The sequence below is a fragment of the Phaenicophaeus curvirostris genome, chromosome 20 (genome assembly GCF_032191515.1).
Source record: "Phaenicophaeus curvirostris isolate KB17595 chromosome 20, BPBGC_Pcur_1.0, whole genome shotgun sequence".
Lineage (NCBI taxonomy): Eukaryota > Metazoa > Chordata > Aves > Cuculiformes > Cuculidae > Phaenicophaeus > Phaenicophaeus curvirostris.
The window spans coordinates 5,049,040-5,065,180 of record NC_091411.1 but is presented as its reverse complement, the minus strand read 5'-3'; positions in this window follow the sequence as shown (position 1 = coordinate 5,065,180).

Sequence of the window (16,141 nt, the reverse complement as noted above, 5' to 3'; positions counted from 1 at the left end):
CACAGGTTGCCCAGGGAAGCTGTGGCTGCCCCATCCCTGGAGGGGTTCAAGGCCAGGTTGGATGGGACCTTGGGCAGCCTGATCCAGTGGGAGATGTCCCTGCCCGTGGCACGGGGGTTGGAACTGGATGATCTTTGAGGTCTCTTCCAACCCAAACTATTTTATAATTCTACATTTCTATGATTCTAAGATTCTTCAGGAGCCTTAAATCCTGTGACAGCAGCATCCCTGCTGCCACCTCCTGCGCTGGCTGCAGTGAGGAGCCCTACAGGGACTCCCTGGCTGGCGCCTTCCAGGATCGAGCTTGAGCCTGGGCTGGGGTTTGGCACGATCTGAGCCGCTGGCACCGCTGTGGTCTGCTCCGCAACCACACATCCAGGGCTCCCAAACTCAGCTGAGAGCCGCTTCCACTCGCTGCTGCTCTGCCCCCTCCTTCCTGTCATTCGGTGACATAATGGAATCAAATTAAAGCCCCATTTACCAGTTTTATTGCCTATTATTTATAATACTCCAGCTCCAAAGTGCTATTTTATGGAGTGCTTAAGCTGCCATTGCTGGATAGAGTTTGCCATAAATGTCTCCACATGCACAGAACATAATGTCCTCGCGTCGTGCAGGAAAAGGGAAGAGATTATTCTCAATTATTTCATATAGTCTGTTTTATTGTCTTATTGTAATAAACTGTCATACCCTACAACACTTTAAAATCAATAGTTTGCATTAAAAGTAATGAAAAGTAGTTATTAATCCCGCTTAGTGCTTCCGCTGCTCCGTTCACTGTGAGGCCCTGGAACAGGGAGCGGGTGATAATTATTCATTTCCGATCAATAGGAACATTTCCCAGCGCTCCTGTGTGTATCGCTGCTCTCGCAGCTGTGTGAGTTAATAATAATGGAGGGCAGGGCTGGAGGCTGGCGCTTGGCTGTGCCTCAGTTTCCCCCACCATCCATGCCTGTGGGTCAGAACAGTTTTGTTGGACAAGAAAGCCTCTGTTTAAATGCAAACAAAGCAGGAGGTTTATTTAGCTTTGTTTTGTCTCGCCAGATTTATGGCACATAAGGGATTTTATCAAACACAGAAATGAAATATACAGTACATGCTCAGGGCAGGTTTTGCTCATAACTGGACTAACTCAGCTAACATCAGGCTCTTCTCCTTGGCCAATCCGTGCCTCTCAGGCACCAACTGAGTTATTGTTAGGCACTAGCCCAGGTTGCCCAGGGAAGTTGTGGCTGCCCCATCCCTGGATGTGTTCAAGGCCAGGTTGGATGGGGCCTTGGGCAGCCTGATCTAGTGCGAGGTGTCCCTGCCATGGGTTGGAACTAGTTGATCTTAATGGTCCCTTCCAACCCAAACTATTCTATGATTCTATGATTTCTGAAACACCCATCAGTGCTGTCTCAGAGACACTTCGTTTGAAGGGAGTGTCCAGTTCTCTGGAGCTCCAAACCAGACAACACTGGAAGTGTTGCGGTGTCCACTCATTTACTGCATATGTTCAAATTCTGTGTGTGTCTAACCCATGCTTACGCCACTGTGCACATGCTTACATGTGATGCCAAAGAACTTCTAAATATTCAGAAGGTGCCTGGACCCTGGAATCATAGGAACTGCCAGCCTGAAGCAGACCCAGCAGACCCAATGTCTTTCTTGGAGTGAGGAGCCCAGAACTGATCACAGGATTTAAGTTGCAGCCTCGCTAGTGCCGAGTGCAGGGGGATGGTCTATACTGAAGTGTAGAGAGGAGAACTGACTGATGCAAGAGTCAAAGACAGGAACATGAGCCCGGTCTACAACTACCTAGAAGGAGGTTGTGGAGAGGAGGGAGCTGGGCTCTTCTCCCAAGTGACAGGGGACAGGACAAGAGGGAATGGCCTCAAGCTCCACCAGGGGAGGTTCAGGCTGAACATTAGGAAAAAAATTTTCACGGAAAGGGTCATTGGGCACTGGAACAAGCTGCCCAGGGAGGGGCTTGAGTCACCTTCCCTGGAGGTGTTTAAGGGACGGGTGGATGAGGCACTGAGGGACATGGTTTAGTATTTGATAGGAACGGTTGGACTCGATGATCCAATGGGGCTTTTCCAACCGGGTGATTCTATGATTCTATGACACCTTTTCCCAAAGCAGCATCCTGCTCCAGGCTGGGGCCCATGCTGGTACACACAGTGCAGCGGGGAATAGCTGCTGAGCAGAGCTGAATTGCAGCTGGGGAAGAGTGAAGGGAGCAAACAAAAGGGATGAACAAGCATGTTGAGCATCAGATCCATTCCTTTATTTTTTAATCATATTCCCAATATCTTTTTTCTATGGGAAAACCCAGCTGGTTGCTTGGATTGACTCTGTCCCTGATTCAATACAGTTGTAATGAAAAGAGTCCACTAGCACATTAATTGTCACGATAAACATCAAAATCACCCATCCACCTGCATACATACAGTTCCATGGCAGGCCCATTGTATCAATATCAAAGCAATGTTTCTTCACTGCCACCACCTGCAATAACTGAGAAACAGAACAAAACACTAGTAAAACCTAGAAGGAGTTATCACTGCCTGATCAAATTCCCAAGAGATTTTTTTTTATTTTTAATAAAGTCCATCTTCCCCCTTGTCTGTCAGAAACACTTTGCTTTAAATGTTGTATGAGCAGAAACAGGAATTACCCGTGTCTGCGTTTGCTCAAGGAAGAAGATATAAACAGGCACTTCCACTCCCATCCAAAGATCTTAAAGCAGTTAAGAGAGCAGTTAATCCAGCCAAGTGGCTCTGGTTTTGTAGCCCCAAAGCAGTGGTCTGCAATCCCAAAGAGGCACAGTGAGCAGGAGCTGGAGCAGGATCCCAGAACTTAGCAGAGCTGACTCTGACCCAGCATGTCCCAATGGAGAGGCTAGGGGAGGAATAACATTAAACCACCAATCACCACCTTCCAAGAAGGGTGAAACAACCTCCCTTCATGTCACTTCTCATTAACTGTCAAGTATTACAGCTGTCTAATGTAGGGGCTTCTTTCATTAGATGATGCCACTCCAAGCGTTGTTGCTCATTTCTATGTGTGTCTGGCAGAATCAGGAACAACCCCTCAAATCAACACATTTTTCTTTGCAGGTATCTCGGGAAGGGGACTCTGGGACAGCCAGACACAATGAGGTAAGGTACCAATGCTGCTTCCTTGTTCTTTAACCAACCCTCACCTGCTTTTGTACTTTCTGACACACTGAAAGCACGTTTCCTAAGTGTCCACGAGTGACAGTACACCCATGCCTCCTAGGTCCCTTTCCTTGTCCCTAAATAAAGCACCCTGGCACCACGCAAGCATCCTAGGTGTAATGCCCAGAGGATAGGGAGTCTCTGCTGCCCAGGGACAAGATCTGAGGAGGTGGAAAAAGGGGTTCAACTTCCCACGCAGGAGCCTCAGCAGTGTGCCAGGACTTTATCTGAAGGGAGAGGAGGGAGGGATGGCACTCACTGTCCTGGCAGCTCAGTGAGATGGGTGGGAAGGATGGATCTTTTTTCCTGCCTAGACGATAGGGCTTTAATCTGGCTTTGACATTATCTGAAATTAAAATCAAACCTAACACACGGACAGTGGCAGAAATGAATTACACCTCTCCTACCGGTAGATAATCCGCTTCTAATTCCTCCACTTTATTCAGATGGGAGATTATTTAAGGAAAGAGGAGGCAAGAAATATTTTCCCTCACCCTTTGCAGATGGCAGCTCTTCCAAAGACTCTCCCTGACACAGCCCTCCCAGGACGCATCTGCTGCTGCCAGGGCCACGCTATGTCTGATCACCCAGCAACCTTCTCCCCGCGATGAGCAGCTCCCTGTCCCACAGCCACCATGCATTGAGATAGCTGACCTTAAAACCAAAGAACTGAGAGTACCATCTGCAAAAGGGAACAAAACCCCAAAAACCTGAATACTGGAATAAAAAAAAAAAACCAAAACCACAGAGAATGAGGACACAAATGTTAATGCACACCTTTATGTCTTCTTACCTACCTTTCCCCCCCTCTCTCTTGCACAGCAGCACCTCATAATTGTTTCATTTTCTGAATTACAGCGACTGTGCTGGGTGGAGCAGTTCTGTCTCTCATCCCTCCCTTCCCTGTAGCTTCTGAATCTGTACGGCACTTTCAACCAATTTAACAGAGCAGCTAATGCAGGGCTATCATGTCCCTACAGGTTGCATAAGAAATAGGTGGCCAAGGAAAGGAAAGAGACAGGAACATTATTAGATATCTGAGAGGCCACAAACAACAGCACCACGGGAAACCTCGCTTCAGCCATCCTGCTGCTCATGCAGTGAAGTGCTCACTACACCTCTGTGCTGTACTGAGGAGTATTTTTACCTCCATTAAAGAGCTGTGAATGCAACACAGATAGACCTGAGGATCTGAAAGGAGAGACCAAACCACTGACCTTTGCAAGTCAAAGCTAACAAGGACACAGCCAACAGGTATTTCCCCTCCCTATTATTGCCACCCTGTGTAGGCAACACTGCCATGGTGAGATGGCCTTTGTGCTCCTCATGCCATTCCTGATAAGCACAAGTGATCCTTCACTGCTCCTAGGCTCTTGTGTAAACTCACAGGAGCTACAGCAAAATATCTTGATTTCTGAGGCCCTTCAAGCTCCTCATGAGAAACAGTTCCTACCATAGACTCATAGAATCATAATGGTTTGGGTTGAAAGGGACCCCAAAATCCATCCAGTTTCCCGCTCCTGCCATGGGCAGGGACACCTCCCACTGGATCAGGGGCTCCAAGCCCCATCCAACCTGGCCTTGAATCCCTCCAGGTTTGGGGCAACCACCACTGCTCTGGGCAACCGGGGCCAGGGCCTCCCCACCCTCATAGAAAAAAGATTTCTTCTTAAGATCTCATCTAAATATTCCCTCTTTCAGCTATCATCCCTTCTTTTCCACAACTCTATGAAGTTGTTGCCTTGGAGAGGGGACATAGAGGTTGATGTTCTCCCTTATTTCTTGCCATCTCTTCCGTGCCCTTGTTCTCTCTCAGACTGCCCCGAGTCACACGTGCCCCAGTGCCCCTACACCCTACAGCAACCCTGTCAAAATGCTCTCTCCTTCCCACCACCACACATCTTCCAAGCAGCTGCAAGTGGAGGGTGTGAAAGCCTCATATCCCAAAAGAGCAAAGCTGAGAGACCTGAAAACATACTCAAAGGAAAGTGAGATGCCAGTAGGGATGCTATTCCCCTTTGGCCCATCACTGCAGCTTCAGAAGGACATCAGGGCTTGAAAGTGAGGAGAGATGAGATTGATAAGCTGTTTGCTCGTGGGTCACAGGTTCAAACCCATCTCAGAGCAGTATTGACTGAAAGCAGGGGAAAGTCAGTGCTTTTAATGGCTGTACAGCATCTCTCCCTTCCTCAGCCAGTCTGTGGCAAGCAAATGCACAATGAACTCCTCCGCCTCAAATGACCATTTCAGCAGAGGAGATATGATTAAGGGCAACAAGATGTCCTTGCTGTCCCCACAGCTGGCCAGCTCTGAGTACCAGCTAGCGGTGCATGCAAGACAATTTGGCTCAATGGGGTGAAGAGTAATTTTTAATGTGAGTTCTTTGTCTGTCTGATTAAAGCTTCTGCACAGGAAGGAATTATATACAGAGCCCTTCCTGCCCAGCTGCTTCACCTCCTCTATCCACACATTCCTCTTCCCCAGGTCTAATGCAATCCCCGACCATGAGCAAGCGTGGGTAAAATCAACTAGGAATCTGCAGCACAATTCAATTTCAGAGCCGTTACTGCCAATAATGGCTATAAACAAAATGTAATGTGTAATTCACATAGTTATATCACCTTAATTACATTTTTTGGAACAGTCTTTCTCTCTTGGTCTCTCCACCCTCCAGCCCCAAGAAACGTATCTAAAACTAAAGTAAGTAAGCCATCCATCTCTTAAAACATCACAAGAGATGGGAGGGAAATTGCAGGGAGAATAGATGAAAATTGCAGGGAATTTTGCCCTTTTTGTGGAGCAGTGTTCTCAGCATCACCTTCGTATGCTGGGTAATTGATTTTCCATGCAACTCCTAGAGGCTTTTTTTTTTTCCAATTTAATTTTTGAATTTTAAATTAATTTCACACCAGTCAGCTGGACCTGCACATTGAAATCTCCTATGTTATCCTCAGAACAAGCATAGAAAAGAGACAGCAGGGCTAAGTTCTAATCTACCTGTTCCAAAGCTACGCCTCAATCCCACTTTATGCTGTGTAAATGCTGACTCCTATCCATTCTCATGTATCTGGTCCTAGGAATGGTTGGGCCATACCACCTGACATAGCTTTTTGATATGACCTTCTCATGGAAATGTAGATCCTAAGGCCAAAGGGACAATCTAGTTTGACCTCTGACAGAAAAGCCCATGAGATTGTCCTGCAACCATACCTGGTTTTAGTATAAACTTTGGAAAAAATAAATCCAGTCTCAATGTACAGGGATGGAGAAATCAAGGACTTGAAAGCATTGTCTTCTACTCCTGCACTATGGAAAGAAGTCAGACTTTGCAATAGGTATCTAATGTAGCTTTGTCATGGCCTTTTTCTTAGCAACGCTCCTGTATCTAACCAGAGAGCACAGGCACAGTCCCATCCAACCCTTCACTGTAGAGTCTGCTGGGTGCTTCATCTCTTGTAGCAGGGTGTGAAATCCAGAGACAAAACTGGAGCTCTGGGTGGAACACCAATATATTACAGACTTCTGCATTGCAAGTCTCCAGCATTTGAGGTGAAAGATGCAGTTCTCTTAGCAAAAGCTTCCACAGGTTTATCAGCAGCTCTGTGTGACCCAGACGGCACAGCAAGGGTGTGTGGATTACAAGTGCACCTTCTGTTGGAACAGCTGATCCCATCCATGGTGGTAGGAAAACAGCTCATAACACCTGTTGAATGAGTGCTAGAAGGAGCAGGGTTTGACAGCAGCTGCTACACACGAGCTATTTTCATAACACGGACACAAGTCATCATCTTGACTGAGATTCCCAGCAAGAGGCTAACTGGGAGGCTATAGCTAACAACGCAAGCAGCTGTGACTTACCAAGTAACAGCTGAGACAAGAGCAAGAAGCCATTAGAAGGTAATAGTGTGAAAACAATAATGGCCTACAGCCAGATTTGAATTAACAGGCCAGGAGAAAAGAAGCCTATCAACACTTCTTACTTTTCCCTTTGGTTTATTATAGGACTGCAGTGCTGTCAGAAAGCTGGGAGAGAAAGGCGGCTTATCCTGTCAAGGATTCTGCCCCCAACATTGCAGCACATTAACCTCTGCTCAGAAGATTCTCTGCTCACTCGTCTCCCAGGCTGGAAGGCTAATGAAGAGAGGCACTGAACGGTGGACCTAAAAATTAAAGACCATTAGGGCTTCCCACATGGGTTTACAGGCAACTTTAAAGTATCGCATCGTGAAGACATATGAGTGACTTAGACTGAAAGAGCAGGTTCTACTTTATTCTCCCTGCTTGAGTTACTCAAACTGAAAGCAATTACCCACTGAATATACAAGAAAGCCTGTGCAAACATCAGTGACAGATGAACATGCAATGGAGTCCACTCCCTGAGACGTCCTCCAGCATGCACCTCAATTGGCATCTACCGTAGCAGGAATCTGACCTACTTTGCAACGGGACACAGGAGCTGGTTTTATGCACCCTGTTCCTTTCCAACTGCTACACACCTTTATCCTCCTCTAGCCCTGCCAAAAGCGCCTTCTCCTGCTTTCCACAGCAGTAGCTCATTCCACACAGCAGCAGGGAAGGGAGGGTGCTGGAGAGACCCACACTAAACCCAGGTGCTCTAGCACAGTCAGCGTGCCTCCTCCTTTCCAAATCCCCAGCACCATCAGCCTGCACCTGCTGTCCCTTCACAGCCCGAGCCATGTGCATCCCACAGCTGCTCTCATCATCGCTGTTGCACGGTCTCACAGGTGCCAGATATATGTGAGGTTCTTTCTAGCTCAGCCTCCTCTGGATGTGACTCTCCAAGGCCACATGCTGGCCTGATTCCCTTCCACAGATGGTTTCTCTCCCTCCTTTCTCTCCCCTCCTCGCAATTAATAGGAGGTCTCTTTGCGATTCTGCATTCTGGTGTGACCGGCAGCACTGGGGTGAAACCGCTTAGCACAGATGGCGAATTATCTTTCCCAGCTGCTCCTATGTGATGCAGACCTCTTCATCACTCTTCAGCCCTGAGCTCCTCTTCCTCCATGCTCCCAGTGGACCTCAGTGCCTGGATGAGACTGTATGCCTGTTCTACTGGGCCCCAGTAACTCCCAGTAATGTCTGTAGGGGCTACATTGAGGCTGAGAGGGGAGATCCCAACGCAAGCTCTCTTTTGGCAGGAGGAAAAGGACTTTCCATTCTCTAGCTTATGCTTTTGTCTTCCAGTTTCTCTTTTCAGAAGTTCTTCAACTTCTTTCTTCAGTGGAGGGAGTTCATAGAGGTCGTCAGGGAGGACTACAGCCTTGTAAATACACGTGCGACTTCTTATATTCTTCTTCGAAAGATATTTTTTTCCATCAAAACAAGTCAGTAAAACACAGAAAACAACTTCCACACGTGCCCTTAGGGCTTTCTTATTCTGCCTACTCTCAACGTTTCATCTCTTGCTGATGCTTCCTCTACCTTTCTCTGTTCTCCATCGACAATCAGTAGTTCCTCAGCTTTTGTCCCAAAAGAATAGCGCTTTCTGGGAGGACGCAGGATGGTCTAAAATTGTTTTACCTGTAGTTAAAACAGCGTTTCCCTTTCCCCTCTAGCAATGGTCCTCTTGTCATCATCCTCCTTGGAGAATGCAGAGGAGTAGCCTCAGGTAGACCAAAAGTGAGGTCTATTAATATCTGCTGAGGACCTGGCCCCAAGAGCCTGACATGGAGAAGCAACCTGATGCCTGACCTGTCTGTATCCATGAAGTGATTCTCTCAGTCACAGCATTCTGCTCTCCAGTTCCATGGCCAAGGGGCAGGGGGTCAGCACACCAAAGAATGTCATCCACATTCAGCTTATATCTGTCTTTCCTCTCTTAGTGCTGGATGCATCCCAGAGCCCAAGTCCATGCTGGCTATTATCTCCTCCTCTTGAATCTACACCTGACCCTCTGCAGCACACAGTGCTGATGGCTCCCTGGTGTGTTTATGTGCTAAGCATGAAATAGGCTGCCCTTTGCTCACATTTCCAGCCTCTCAGATGAGGAAAACGACACCCTTGAGAGTCAGTTTCAAATAACCTTGCAAGACACATAGGATGCGCTGTTCCTCCAGGGAGACTCTACCTCCCATATCCTGTACATCGTGGGTCAAAGCTCCAGTCTACGTTTGCTCGGATAAATGCAAACCTGGGGAAGCAATCAAGAAATGCCATTCATTATTGAGGGGGAACTGAGGAATAGGCGGAAATTACTGGTAAAATGACTTGAAAGCCCTCCCGTTTTCTGAACATTTCTTGCAGATCTAAAAGGTCGCTAGAAGCTAATGAACCTCAGATAGCAAAGCTGTCTCTTGTTTGTTTGTCATTTTGAGTTTTTCTGGTTGATTAAGATCCATGCTGGCAGCAAGGTATAAAATAGCAACTTTCTGCGTGCGTAGTGAGGTCACATTTCTAACCCTGAAAAACTGCTGAACTTACCAGGAGAAACAGTTAGTCCCAAGGATTAATAAGCTACCTCTCAGCAGAGGACACTTCTGTGTAGTTCTGTTACCCACATTTATTGTTTTATCCCTAGTTCCATAAGCTTTCAACAGCATCCACCAATACACTGCTGTGACAGATAACCTACACCCCAAGATGGGCTCGTTCTTGGGATCCCATACATTCGGGAATGGTAAGATGTGTCTTCTTTCTCTGCCTGACAACTTGACCTGGGATGTATTTGAGAACTTTGTTTTTCTTCCCGGTCACTCACTTGGAGCAGGAACAACAGAAGTTCAAATGCAGAGATCACCTCCACAGCCCAGGTGCAGGGACTCCTGCACATCTGGACACGTCACCCCTTTCAGACCTGCGCTGTCCAGATGTCTCTGCAATGCAGTGTGGCTGTTGCTCTGCCATATCAACAGCCCAGTTGCAACTGGTTGTCACATCACAATGAAAAATGATGGAACCTTGAAAAATGCCCTTGTTTGTGAAACAATGTAGCTCTGCAAAAAAGAAAAAAAGGAATAGAATCATAGAATGGTTTGGGCCAGAAGGGACCTTAAAGACCATCCAGTTCCAATCCCCCTATCCCCCTGCCATGGGCAGGGACAGCTCCCACTGGATCAGATTGCTCAAAGCCCCATCCAACCTGGCCTTGAACACCTCCAGGGATGAAGCAGCCACCACTGCTCTGGGCAACGCATTTCAGGGCCTCCCTGCTCTCACAGGAAAAATTTCTTCCTTAGATCTTACCTAAATCTCCCCTCTTCCAGCTTAAAACCATTCCCCGTCATCCTATCACTGTTTGCTGAGCCCAATATATACAGGATACACTGATCTGCACATACTCTGCATATGAACAAGAAATACACCACAGCAGAGCTACTGAGTTATGCGTACTGGTAATGCTTTGGAGCACAGGAGGCTTGGTGGCTCCTGGATTTGTCAGACTCATTCTAGTTTGCATTCATGCTAGCAAATGCTAGTCAAAAGTATGTTAATATCCCTATTCACTCCCATGACTGATGACTCATGTTAGTCCTATCCCACTGGAGAGTCCTTGAAGGCCTTTCTCATGCTTTTATGAGTAGAATTATGTCGCTCCTCTTACAGCTCCAGCTCTGGACCCAAGCAACTATAGTAAAAATGAGAAAAAAATCAAATTATATTTTCCACCTACCTGCTCCTGCTCCTAACCTACTCAGAGCTAAAGGACAAACACATCATTGTTCTCCTTCCTTTATTCTGTTTAGGAGTGCTCAGGGTTCACAGCACGGCAGACAGTGCCAAGCAACACCCATTGTTTCTGCTGAAACAGCTGGAGAAGTTGAAGGTGCCCAGCATTTGCTGAACATCAGAACCCTCCCAAGAGCTGTTGACTAAAGTGAGAACACGCTGTTTCTGCTCATACCACAAGTGAAATAACCCTAGGGAAAAAAATCTTTCTCGATGAAAACTTTTCTGCCTGGTTTTATACCAACTGCACCATTTTTGCAGGTGCTTCAGGGATCCTTCAAACAGACCAGTGGGCGCTCATTGCTTTGTCTCTGTCAGAGGTGGTGCCTACTGCAGACCTAAGAGAAGCCTAAGGCAAGTAAAAAGTGACTTTGCAGATCCAGCTCAAAATGTTTTAAGAGATAGGGGACCTATTTCCACCAAACAACTCATCCTGCTCAGGCTCAGACTTTGGTATGGTCCACCTACCATCTCCTTCTTGAGGGAGCCATTTCAGACTTCTATCACGAGTCCCTGTGCTCATTTCCCACCAATGGGAATGGACCACATATCTTTAAGTGCCCCTACAAGGGAGATGTAGCCATGAACTGCTATCAACCCACAGTGCTACAGAGCCCACCATCAAAGCAAAGTCTTGGACCAGAGCACAACCAACATCTGGGCCAGCAAACCACGATCATCTTGCATATATCTAGATTATACTGCAAAGTACTGACTTTAATGAGAGGGAATGGGTGCCTTGAAGAGAAGCACTGTTGAGGAATCTGAGTTCCCCTGTTAACCTCACATCTGTTAGCACACGATGGGAAGCCACCACTATCATGAGACTTCACAGCCCACACTGCACCTCAGCGTGAAGATTCCTCTCATCTTCCAAAAGAGCAATCAATTAACATGAGGATGTTTTCCCTGCAGTCCAGGCACGACAGAGGCTGCTGAGGAGCCAGATGTTGAGAACACAAAATCTGGAGCTTCTTTTGAAATTCTTGACTTGCCCAACACCAAACTGGCTTGAACTTCCGAAGTAATGAGCATCCATGGAAAAGCAAATCTACTCCATCATCTATTGCGTCAAGACTCCTGCCTTTCCCTGCTAGGAGCAGGCGTCTATCAAGTGGCATTACCTCACCAACTCTGACCCTTCCACTGAAATGCATTCCTGCTCCCGCAGGGAACAGAGAGCAGATGCTTAATCACACATCGCAGCACAACAAAGTGGCGCAGGCTAGGGAGCGAAGGCGGATTCCACACTCCAGTGAAGCTGCGGGATGTATTTTAGTAGACAGAATGCAATTATCCAAATAATAATTTACTCAGGACATAAATCTTTTGAAATAATAACACATTTAGCACATATAAAACATGATACACGTTCAAAGAACAAATGGCCATGTTTATGCCAAAAATGTTTGAACTCCTAATAATTAATAACAAGCAAGGAAATTTCACAGCTGGAAGGTTTCTTCTAGCTTTAGTTCACAGCATTTTTTATTCAGGAAAACTTTCCTCAAACTTCTCCCTCTCTTCTGCAGGTCCCAATTTTCCTTCCAAAGCTGTGCCAAGGCATAATTAAATATAAAATTCCCATCCTATAAATAAAGATTGCCAAATCTTAGAAAAACAAAGAAAATTAAATTAAGATGGAATTCTAGATGTGGACAGCTTTTTAAAACTAAGGGTGTATAAATAAATTAGACACATACATACCCATAAATGTATGTATATGTATAAAACCCACAAAAGCTCACACTTTGATATGAACCTTTGGTCCAGTCCATCTCCATCCAGATCTGATGGTGGCACCTAGCTCACAGTGATGGTTCCTATTTCCCTAGATGTTGATCCAGAAGCGAACAGGTTACAATACCGTATAACTTTAAAACCACATGGAGAGGGCTATGATATATTCCCCTTCTGCCTCCTGCTACCACCGCCGCTTTCAGAGAAGCATCAGTGTCATTTGAGAAGCACATATGGGATCAAACCTTATACTTCTGGGAGTGGAGGTGGTAGAGACCCAAAACCCAATCAGCTGGTCAGACTGGACACCCTCCTCAGGGAAACCATGAGATTTAACCAGCCTGTACACAGCCTTTCTGCAACCCTATACCCTTCACATGCAGAATTCTAGCGAAGGAGTCTGATCCATAACCAAATGCATGCCATGAGCCTTGGTTTTCTGAGCCTGACTGGGACTGGGTTGAACAGCCAGCTCTCACTGGAGCAGCTGGGGTAGTCTGGGATGTTTTTTTCATGAGAACAGTAAGCATTGTGTTGAAAAAAAAAAAAAAAGAAGTCATGTCTCTGGACAACTTTTGGAGCCAGAATTCATTTCTCTCACACTGTTCTCCTGAAGCATCAACAATGGCCAATATTTTGAGCACTAGTGGCACATTGGCAAACTCACCAGTGCTCTAGGGTCTGTTTCTCATTTGTATATTTACATAAATTTCCATATGGCGTGGAAAAAAACAATAAATAGAAGTAGGAATGTAATTTTGTAGTTTTCCATGTATTTGAGGTTTTGTTCCTGCAAGCAGCAGGGCACTCACTGCCTGATTCAGCACCTAAGCATTAGCTTTAAATTAAGATTGGGCTCAAGTGTCCAGGGCTGGAGTGCTCAACCTTCTGCGCTCTCAGAGAAGCAGCCCAGGATGATGGCAAGAGCACAGGTATTTTTTAACAGCTGGATAAATTGTCTTATAGCTGCTACAGGGATAGGAACGTTGAAAATAAGCTGGCATGGAGAGAGAAACTTTTAGAGGGATAGATCAGGCCATGGTGCAGCAGCAGGTGGATGTCTTGCTGAAATGCAATTTGTTCGGACTCGGTGATCCGGTGGGTCTCTTCCAACCTGGTTATTCTGTGATTCTGTGATTCTGTTCCCAGGTGCTGGAAGTGCACAGTAAGGAGGTTGAAGCCTTGTCTTGGTTTAGTAGGGAGTGCAGCCATGTGCATACACTTACACACCACGTACGCTCAACACATACATCAGGATGCTTCCCTGGGTCATCCTTTTCCCTCAGCTTTTTTCCATTAACAAGGGATCTTGCAGGAAAACCTGCAGTATCCTAAGCCCTGATTCCAGCTTGGGAAACAGGTTGTCCCTCAACCTCTCTCAGGAGGGTATGCAGACAAAGGAGAGGCAATATGAAGCCTCCTGCATGTGGGGAGGAAAGAGAGATGCAGTGAGTGTCCTGAAATCTATTCTTTCTATTAAAAAAATTAAAATCCAGGGAAACAAACAAAAAATCAACCCACCCCAGCATTATCATAGCAGCAACTTTGGTCTGAATAACTTTTCTAGGTACAATTAAGCTGAGCAGGCTGCTTGAACCTTTCCTGCAGCAGGATCCCAGTGGGGTTAAGGCTTTCTGAACTCTCCCTGCCCAACTTTCTCCCCTGCTCCTGCTTAGAGCTAGAGGGGAAATTGACTCATTTGGTTAAAAATAAAAACACTGCTATCTAAACTTTAATGGCTTTGTTTCTCATTGCTGCAGGCAGTGGTTCATAAGCATTCCAAACAGCACTTTGACTGCAAATGTACCATTTTGGAAGCTATTCTACCTGAAAAACAGTATCTTTCATCTTTCTGCCTTGCACGGCTGGGGGCTGGGAGCACACCCATTCTGCTTCTGGCAGGCACTGGTGAGGTGGTGGGGAGGAAAAGAGAAAAGCTCGTTTTGCTGTGGGGACAAGCTCTGCTCCAGTCTTTCTGCCAGGGCTGGAGAGCAGGAGGCAGCCTGCAGATGGGCTCACGATGGAGACAGAGATACTGAGCTGACCCTGCACACTTCCCACATCTGGGTTTTCACTGCCCAGGGGCTCCTCTACACACCCAGTGCAAACTTGGACTAGCATGCACTGATGTACAGACACCAGCTGAATCTTCCTAGCCCAGGGATCAATGGTAAAGAAGAGGGGAAAGCTGGACCTGGGGTTTGCTCTGCTCACCAGCACACACATGCTGCTTCAGCATCAGCTGCAGACTCTGGCAGCCCTTGTTGAAGCCTATTCCATGCTGTCTTCACCACTATCATCAGTTTTACCAGGGCAGCCTTGCAAATGCTCACCTGGATGCAGCTGAGCCAACCTGCAGGGCTCACATGCCTCCTCACAAATGCACCTATATTCCCCCTGCCTACATAAATCCCACTCAAACCGCAGGTTCATCTGTGTTTATGGGAGGGAAAGACCATGGCAAGATCTGGGATAGGTCCCTTCTGTAATGGTCATCACTCCAGCCCTCTGCTTTAAAAAGCAACACGATTTTGCTGGTGGCCCCACTTCTGATGTCGAGCTGCTCGATTTTTTAGGGTCTTTTTGTCCAAACTTTGAGACAGTTCCCCATATCGATCCCATGTCAATGAGTTATCTCACTGATTTTTACATCACAGAATCTGCTTCAAAAGGGACAGGCAAAAGAATCTGAGTTGGGGGTCACAAAGGGATTGTCAAATAACCCGTCCTCCAAGGGGGTTAGGTGTTCGTCTCATGCATATAATGACTCTGTGGTGTTACCTTAGCAACTAAAGCTCAGAGATGATGCAATCAAATTTGGGAACGATGTGATTAGAAATGACAGGCAAGGGGAAACAAAGGGAAGCAAAGTTGCTGTGGCAGCTGGGATGCAGCGCTCAGCGCGTAATGCATGTATCGAGGCTGCGAGACATTCTTCCAAGCAATTACACTAAATATCATATTCTATTTGCCAGCTAATTACAGAATATCATTCAGTGCCTGCCGTCCAGCCCATCCCTGCTCTCCCCACTTTGGTGAGGCCCTGGGAATCGTAGTCTCATTAACCCGGCTGTGTTTGATCTGCTCTTATGTTTTCACTTGGCACCTGACCAGCAAAAAATACTATTTGCTTTTTCCCCCTGTCTGTGTAGTTCATTCCCGACATCACAGCCCCTGCCTCATCCAGGGACCTGCTGCTCTCCCTCGGCAGATATGCATCCGAGGAAGAAGTGGTGCTGATGAGCATCTCCAAGGAGAGGGCTTTGCTCTGGGCTGCATGTGAATGGCTGCAAGCACTCAGCCAGCCTTTAACCCCATATGCAACAGCCCCAGTAGGTCTGTGCACTACCTGGGGTCAATAACTCCGTAATATAAAGTTTAAACATCACTCAAGCCTGCAGGGCTTGAGCACTGCTGCCTGCTAGCTTCACATCCCCACATGGTTTGTTGTGGGATGCATTGCTAAGCCATGAGAACATAGGTCCACTGCACAGTGTGGGGGCAAGAGG